Below are 9,628 nucleotides of genomic sequence, written 5' to 3' on the forward strand. Positions count from 1 at the left end.
AATTTCTCTGGAAGTGATGGATGTATTTCCTCTAGTACTTTTTTCCCCAAACTTTCCCTTTACAAAATCCTGTTTCTTGGGCCTGTTCTTCCAGAAGCAGATCTACTCGCCCAGCTGAAGAGCCCAACATCAAGACAGTCCAATGTTGAGATGTCTGTTAATAATGCATTTATGTAAAAGTCACTCTTTCATTTTTTAATGGACACATCTCATATGAATATTTAAATCACACTTATCGGAACCTTAATGGGGAGAGGCATCACTGACGGCAAGGGCAGAAGTGAAGAAGGAAGCTGGGTGCTCAAGCGAATCTGAAGTTTGGGTTCCATGTTATCTAATCTGAAACAAAAGGAAAAAAGTTCATTACAAGTTTTCTGCATCTTTCCTATTCTGCTTCAGATTATTTGAAAGTGCAATAGGGAAAGATCAAATGATCTTTCAGAAAATCAAGCAGGCTTTGCACATGCATTGTGCAGTTCCACACACAGCCCCCAAACTACATAAATAGCAAAACAGGGGTAGACTTTTTAGAAATGTTTGGAATCTTTATATAGCAGTGGATGTGAAACCCCTGCTTTCCATGCCACACAAACACGTCGGCATTTGCAGCTCTTTGGCTGGACAAGCCTACCCAGCTGAACAATGTAACTAAGCTTTTTACAAAGTTAGTCTTTCAGAAGAGATCAGAAAGTAGATTCTGCTGGATTGTGGGCGGTCTACTTTCATGGCAAGATTTTTTTAGGCTTTAGGTAGCCTTTCAGTACAATCATAGGCTATGTGGGTACTATCCCATCCCTCTCCCTGGGGCTGGAAGCAGCCCTGACTCTGTGCTGACCATTCACCTTAACTCCTTAAGTAATAAAATCGACATTTTTACAGAGGCCTCTTAGCGACCCACTGTGTCCCTAAACAGAGCAGTCTGTCTGCAAGGAAGCCCTCGCAGTGCCAATTTTTATTATTAAAATTTATCCCATGCTTTCTACTAGGAAAATCTGACTCTGCTATAGCATATATTCCTATATGCTACACCGTGTTTTGTTGTTACAAACGTTTCTCTGAGGTGGGATTCCTGACTCAGATCTCACCTTGGGCTGTTTCCTCTAATGACTTGCTATAGACAACTGCTTTACTGGGCCAAAGCACTGCTCAGGCTCTGCGTTAGCGACTTTTTGTGACGGAGGCTCTGACTTTTAGTTAGGTAGCTTAAAGAGAAACCCTGGCCTTCAGACAGCTTGTGAACGCTCAAATGCAGCAAACCAGAATGAGACAGCATGAAAGGAGAAACAGTTTGGCCAAGACTGCAACTGTTATTCTTCTTTTCAAACAGAGAGCATGAAGTACAGCACAGAAAAATCAATCTGCTCCCAGTATGTGCTGAATTATTTGGCTCATCTAACAGACCACCGAGGTGAATTTCTTACAAAGGGATTCTGCACACCATTTCCTATTAGGGATGGCTCAGAGACTGAAAGGTTATCTATACACACACTAACAAAGTGTCTGACAAACTGCTGCTTGGAAGCTTTTTAGATTTAAATCAACGAGCATGTATACAAAACCACTTCCATACAAAATATGCAATCTTTTTGACCTAGTGCTTGCAGTATAACTAAGAAGGAACATAAAGAAACAATTTGTATCTTTCCCTCTTTGTCCCCAGAAGGTGTGTGCAACCTTCCAAGAATAAAATCTGAAGGCTCAGTGCAGTTTAAATGGGCTACGTCATACATCACCATAGCCCCGGAACAGATGTTCACCTACCGCCGGACAGCTCAATAAACCCGTGGTACGGTTTGTTTCTTCTCTAATTGCTTGCATTGCCATAAACTCCTTCACAGACTAACTTGGCTATATCCCTTATGGACCATATGAGTATATTTTGGCAGTGCCGTCAACCTGCTTGTACTCCTTACTGCTCGGCTAAGCCAACACAAGGTTCTGATGCTAAAAATTGAAAAACAAACAAGCAAAAAAAACCCAATCCAAATGAAACTTTACCTTTCTGCAAAGAACAGGCCCAGCCTTAGTTGCCAGGCTGGGGCCGCAGGCCAGCCCTGGGGCTCCTATGCCCTCCTTACCCAGGGGACTTCCAGCTCCGCTCCTTTCCTCATGGGGAAAAACCGTTCGACATTGGTGGGTTGAGACAGATTCCCACAGTCCGCCTGCTCAGGGTTTTCAAATTAATCCTCTAAGCTCAGTAATAATATGACGGCTTGTTGGTCTGTCTATTCGGCTGCTATAAACCGATCACGGGCAACGGTGGGGCTCTACCAGGACAATCCAGCTGAGGCCCTCAGTTCACTATTGCTGTCTTCTCAAGTTACTGCACTTTATTCAGAGCCTGATACTATAGCCCAAAGCTTCCTGTAGCCCAGAATGAAACTTCAGAGCGGTGCATGCTAATGAAATGTGTCACAAGCATTTCATGGCCAAGTCTCATTAGATGGAAACTGAGGTTATTCTTCATTTGAAGAACTGATGCTCAAAATGCCATGTCTGAGCGTGTCATGTCACATGGCTGAAGAGAGCTGCAGTGAAAGCATTCAAAGCAGAACTTCTTGGTGAATATGACTGATGAGGAAGAGGAAATGAATTTGGGCTGATTAGCTTTAAGGAAGACAGAGATGTATAGTCAAATATGAAAGAGTCCAGCACACTAAAAAAAGGTTTGGTGTTTTGCTTTTCCATGTCCATAGCGAATAGGACAAGAAATAATGAGTTTAAACTGTGCAATGTAAGATACGAATGAGTTATGAGGAAAGTAGTCTAACTGTTCCTCTAATGAAGCACTGGAAATAAAAGATTGCAAAACCTCACTCACTGAAGCACTTTAAAGATCAGGCTTAAGCAAACATTGCCCAGGATGGAAGGCTATTTTGTTCATCTTACCTCAGGAAGGAGAAAAATTTACTGATGGGGACAGGACACTACAGGGGGGTTTCTCAGTGGCCTCTTGGTGCCCTACAAGTGATTTCTCCCAATCCTGTGAGCTCCATACTCTCCCACTTCTTAAGCATTCTTGCATGCCTTCATATTTGCTTTAGAAATTATTCTCTGGCAGGTGATTTCCGGTGCAGTGCATCACAGCTGGATGCTGACTTGAACCCTACTTTTTGGACTTTTCCCCCAGAAACATTCCTATCCCTCCAGGCAACAGCATAAAGGCCAGGGCCCAAAGCTACGGTTTAGCTATAATGTTATGCAGCTCTTCACAAAATACTTGACTAGGTGCCACCAGAGGGCTGTAGTTCTACAGCAGGAGTAGGCTGTGGGTTGGACATTCAGTACCATATGCACCAGTTCCCAACATAAGTAGGGCCAGTGATTCCTACAGAGTTTGCTCTGCAGCATGTGCTTGTTTCATAAAACAAGCTGGGTTTTGTCCTTATTGCGATAGTAGACATACTGCGAACAAGCTGCTGCTTCTGCTCAAGGGAACCAAACTCTGCTGGGGTTAGGATCATTCCCTCACTGGTGGTGAACGTGCTGCTGTAAAGCTTTGTATCCACTCAGGACATGCACCACCTGCAACCAGCTCAAATAAACGCCCCAAATTAACAGCAGCCCTGGGACCGATCCTTTACAAAGCTCCCACTGTAACATCAGGTCTACCACACACACCTGGTGTTAGGCTGTGCTCTTCAGAGGGCCAGGCATGATATGAGGAATTGGATTTAAGAAAATGACATCCTTAATTTTCTGTAGTGATGATAAAATAAAAACGGCAGTAAATTTTTGGCCCTTTTTGTACTGGCAGGTCTGTAGTAGTAACTAAGTTTCTCAACTGCAGTGTTAGGCAGACAAGCTCTACCAAGTTAAGCTGAGAGATTCCCCCCACACACACACTTCATTTTGGCTATCAACCAGAAGAAACACCACTCTGAAAGACACCCTTTCAGTCAAAGGATCAGAAATAAATTTTCACAATTTTGTTTTTAATTTTCTACCTTCTTTTTAATCTAACCACTTGGGGGATTTTGTTTCTTTTTCTGAATAATGCAGCACAAAGCAGCAAAGGAGTATATATCAAAAAGAAATTAGATCTCTGGAAAATGACAGTTGGTTTAGAACTCAGACTCCTGGGAAAAAGTGGAACTGAAGGCAGCAAGGGAAAAAAAAAAAAAAGTATGAGCTAATTGCTGATAACACTCCTTTCAGCATTACACATCCCCTGCCTGACTGGGGGCACAGGATGGCTCCCATCCATATACCTCATTATTTAGTAATATTGCTTATTTGGAAGGACAGAACATTTTTGAGATACTCTGATATGTCTGCAAGTTTACATCCTGAAACTGCTGAAACTGAAATACCTATTTTGTCTTTGTAGAGACAACATTTGTTTGTTAAGATGTTAATTCAGAAAACTTTAAGTAAACTGTGACTATTTTCTTGGTACTTCAGAACAAAAACCAACCCATTTGAACAAATCCTGTTTTTCAGAATACCTCTTAGGAACCATGTATTTCAACCCAAATTTTCCCATCCAAGCTTAAGGTTTTTCCCATTTCTCTTTTGGGGAAAAAAACATTGTAATTAATACCTAATTTTGATGGGGTCAATAATACACTTCATAATACAGAAGAGAGGACATACAGTTTTCTCCCTGAAGACTTTATAATACAAGAAAAGAAAAAGCTTTGTAAACCACATGGCCTTTGTTTCCACCCAGAAAAACACAAGTAGGAAGCTCTGTTTTCTGATAGGGTGTTTGATTTCCTATGGGGGGAAAGAAAGAAAGTGAAAAGGCAGTTGAACTAAATCTGGACTCCACTTGAGTCCTGTAGACAATAATCTGAATTCCTGTAACAGACAGAACAAGTAAAACAGAAGCCAAGAGCTGTACAATCTTCGCTGGAAAAAAATACCCTGAAGGAATGATGTAGCAGAATTAGGGAGGGAGACGAGGACAGAAGAGCCTGAAAGGGGGTCAAAAGGATAAACTTAAATTTTGGGCTGGTATACAACTGCTGTCTGCATATGCCAACCTGGCCGTCTGGGGAGCGCTACTAATGATGATGCAGAGGTAGAGCTGGTTGCATCTCTGGGGTGACGGTGGCAGGAGATCTGGCTTGGCAAATGGGGCCAGGAGTACCCCAGCAGACTGGGGAGAGGGGATGAGGAGGACGAATCTCCACTCCCTTCCTGCCCCTGTCCCAGCAGCAGCTTGGTATGAGGGTCTTGCTAAAGACAGATGGTTGCCTTCAGGTACCTTCACAGAGGAAGAGGAGTAGGACCACAAGCCCCACACATTCCAGCACGTGCAAATCTGCCTCTGGTCCTTACAGCTACCAAAGTCACCTGCCACCCAGGTTAAACTGGCATTCAGAGCTGATGAGCCCTTCCTGCTCCCATGGACTGAAAAAAGGAGCAAGATGGAGGCCAGATGCTGGTCCCTTCCCTCCCCAACAGCACCAGGGTGCACACAGCATCCCTTCCCTGCCCCCAGCGCCAGCAGCTGTTCTTGCTTTTTCCTGCCCAGGAACCCACCTTCTGAACCCAAACAACTGGCAAAGGATGATGTTTTTCCTAACAGCATCCATTCAGGTGGGTACGTGCTCACTTTGGGGAGCTACTGTCAGACATACCTCAGCGATGTCTCATCATGGTGCTGGAGCTGAATACATAGTCACAAAATGAAATGAAGCATTACACATGCTCAGTGCAGAGAAGACTGCAAATTTTAAACACACGCCATTAATTCCCCCCCCTTGGCTCTTTAGCAGGGAACTGCTAAAATCCTGCTTTAAGTTTCTGGAAGTTAATAAAACTAGATAAGATGCTTGAATTCTCTCTGGTAGCAAATACATAATGAAAGGTATTGAACAGGGCTGATTTCTACTGGATCATGTCTTCAGTGCATCGTCACAAGAGTGAAAAAGACAGCTTATAATTCAAAAAGCAATTTTTAAAACCTGCACTGTCCTTCTGGACAATCACTCAGCCTCTCAGAGCTGTCAAAGGCAGTCTAGCAACAGACTCAAACTTAGAGAGGGGAAAAGTAAATAACCCAGAGGTTTTTGTCTTGGGGGACAGGAAACTGAAAATTCACCAATTGCAACAGAACTGATCAAATGAAGAAAAGTTTAAAAAAAAAAAAAAAAGCAACCAACCCAACACACCAGGCACAGGGATAGCGTTTTCTTCTACTCTTCCTCTGATTTCTTTTCACTGAAAATGAAAATGTTATAGCATGCAATACATGTAGAAGGATAAATTTAGGAATTTTGAGTAAACGACCGCTGAACACAAAATTATTTCCCTTTCTCTTTGTATTGCTTTGTCCTATTCGCCATGAATTCCATTAAACAGAGAACATTATGAAGCACTTTGTTAGTTCTCCCTCACTGAAAGTTCAGAATACAAAAAGGTAATGCCTGTGACTGGAGTAAAAGACCTAAATAATACTTTTTAGAAATGAAACCCCTACTATTGTTGAAGCAACAATAGATCCGTTCACTGCCACTGACGTTGGTTGCAGTGGTACAGCAATCAGCTTCTTATTGTTCCTACAGCGCAAGACTGGTTAGAGGACATGCAGGCTGCAAATATAGAAAGAAATCAGTTGATGCATATTGGGGAAAACGTTAGCTACCACCATAAATCTAAGGTTTTCCATGTTATAAAGCCATTTATAAAGTCCCTTGTTCATCTCCTTGATTGCCTACATCAGGGAGGAGTGGGCCATGGGTGCAGCATTTAATCACCAGCATTCACCGATACTTAAGTAAGAACGAGAGGCCTGCTTATTCCCAGCCTGTTTCTGACTGAGTTCTGCTGGGAGCAGCTGGTCATGAAGGGGTCAGGTGACTATTTCAGATTTTGGGAGAATAATGACAATTATTCTTGAAATATGCTTAACTGGTCTCTGGGTACTTGAAGAGCGAGCTCCTGGAGATACCGAGTGTTTCTTAGGTTTTCCGGCCACTCCTTCCTCCCAACAGGTTATAAGGTCTTCCTGGCAGCTGAATCCCTGGGGTATAGCTTTTTAGGAACCCCCAAGCATGCAGACAGAAGCATGAAAAGACCACCCTGGGGGCTCACAGGTCCTCAACAAAGAAGGCACAGCAGAAGTAGACCTGAACATGGGATTTCACCTTTGTACCCTCCCACCTTCAGCTGCTCTGTAAGGCTGTCATCACCCTGCTGCAATGCAGGGCAGGGATTGCTCCTTCAGTGTACCATTGCACTCATTTCTGAGCTGTGCAGGTATTTGGAGGCAAGACAGGAAAGAGCCAGCATGGCCAGGAGGTACTCCATTACCCCGCCTGGTGATTGCTGCCTGCTCATCTCACAAATAAATGGCCACTTTGATATTATTTTTTTTTTATCTTAGTACAACCTGTTATGAATCATCTATTTAAACACCTCGCTGTCTCTCTGACTAAAACGCACTTGAAAGCCACTGTACTTTGCAAACAATGTGCTTGTTGGAAAATGTAGGAGTAGCACTTGTAATGTGAAGTGCATACCTTCATCTGTGTCCAGCTTCAGAATGATGTTAGAAAATGCCTCTTCAATGGCATGGTCCTAATTAGCCTTTTGAGTGATCTGCTGCTTTTCATCAACTCGTGCCCCATGCCAATGCTGCTGTGGCCTGAGTCACTGGAGATTTCCTTGCTGGTACCTTTGGCTGTCATCAAGCCTCCAGTCTTGACTACATCTAAATACCAACAGCAATAAGCAGGCAAGCAATCTGGGGGGGCTGTCAGTTGGATCAAGCTTCTGAAATGAACTCAGTCAGAATCAGGAAAAATCCTCTCAGCAGAGAGAAACACTGCAGTTTTCTTTCCTTTTTGAGATCTACCAGACAGATGAAAACACAACGACTGTTTCTTTAAGAAAATAATAATAAAAAAAGGGCAGCCATCCCTACAAGATCAGACATGAGAACAAATGTAGACTATTAGAATACAAGAATTTCTCTAATTGGGCTTATCAAGGTGCCTGTCACGTTGTGAAAACACACTCAAATCACTACTTCACTGTTGAGAAAAATAATTACTTGTTTCCCTGATTAGATTGCTCTGTGAATACTTGCTAATCATAAATCTTCCAGAACATAAAAAATGCCCAATATGTTAAACAGAAACTACTTGTGTCATAACAAACCATTCAGCTTGAGGCTACAAACACAAACACAGCATCATCTGCTTCCTGTCTCTATAAAGTTAATAAGGTGCACAAAAAGGCTCACAGAGCCCATTATCATCCAAAAAGGCTGCTACCAACTTTTCAGCACAAAATGGATCAGATGATTATGCATATAACTCCTAGGGTCAATTTATGGTTGTTTGCAGCTGGTGAGGGACCAGTTGCCTCTTGAATTAATGCAAGAGGCATCAGCACTGATTTTGTGCAAGATGACAACTGTGATCCTCACTCCTCTGGGGGTGGCAGTGAATAAAACTCAAAAAAAAGTCAGTATCCTGCAGATTAAATATATGACACAGACTGCAATGGAGGAACAGGGAAGCAGTGCCAAGGTCTCTGGCAAGGGGAGACCCTGGTTCGGAAGAGCCATACTGTCCTGTCTGCCCTCAACACTAGCGACCCTTGAAGCAAAGAAGACATCCTGAACTTTGAGGCGCCATCACATGAAGTAATGCTCCTAATGCCACGGCCTTTGCTTTCCAAAGCATGCAAAATGTCACTTGGTGTTCATTGCAGGATTACTCAATAGCCTCCTGTATTGACTCTGCCTAAACATCAGATATTTTTCATGAAGCAAACTTTTTGTCTCAGGTTAGTGCTTTGAACAGTCTGACTTCTTGAAGCACATTAAATAATTGCACCCTGAACCATGCTAGAATTAATCAGTCTAGTACCCAACAAAAGGAAACCAGTTATAATTTACCCCGAATTCACTGCATCAGCATTTAGAGAAGACTTCCCAAATACTCAAGGCAAATTCTCTAACTTCGGTTATGCAGAATTACTCTGGGGTCACTGCCAGATCCCCCAAACATGGTATTATTTTATGACCCCCTAATACAAATATAGAAAGTGGTTGTTACTATGCAATCATCTGTGTGATTTAAAGGAGCTCTATTAGGGACAGAGAAACCCCTAGTGCCAGCTGGAAGAAAGGACACCAAGCACCCCGTGATGTGATGCATTTCAGGATTAATTCCCATTTTCTGCACAACGCCACAAATTCCCTCTGATGCTTGGAAGGTTGAGTCAAGGAATTACAAAAGATCTGCCAGGAAAATATGAATTCTCATATCAAAGTTGTGGAGAGAAAATGGAGTTGAGGGAAGACAATGGGGAAAAGCAGCCTTTAAATCTTCTGGTAGTTCTCAGGCACATGGTACAGTTCTTCCCCTGTCATACTCCTTGGCCGTGGCTACCACTGGTTACAGCTCCCTGGGGAAGGATCTGGCCCGGCAGTGACAGTGCTTGCAGATGCTGGTGCTGCTCCTCCCGCTGACTCCTCATCCTGTCTGTCACTGTTGTACCCCTGTTGTCCTTGGAAGCAGAGGAGGGGAACGCTTCGTGTCACTTGTTATCTGCTTTTCCCTTATCTTCCAGCTCCTGCTTCACATCTGAACAGACTGTGCCCAAGTTACACGTTCCCAGTTGTCTTGAGGTGTCTGGACCAATCTATCCTTTTGTCATCACTTAT

Source organism: Vanellus vanellus (assembly GCF_965231255.1).
Source record: "Vanellus vanellus genome assembly, chromosome: 3".
NCBI classification, from domain to species: Eukaryota; Metazoa; Chordata; class Aves; order Charadriiformes; family Charadriidae; genus Vanellus; species Vanellus vanellus.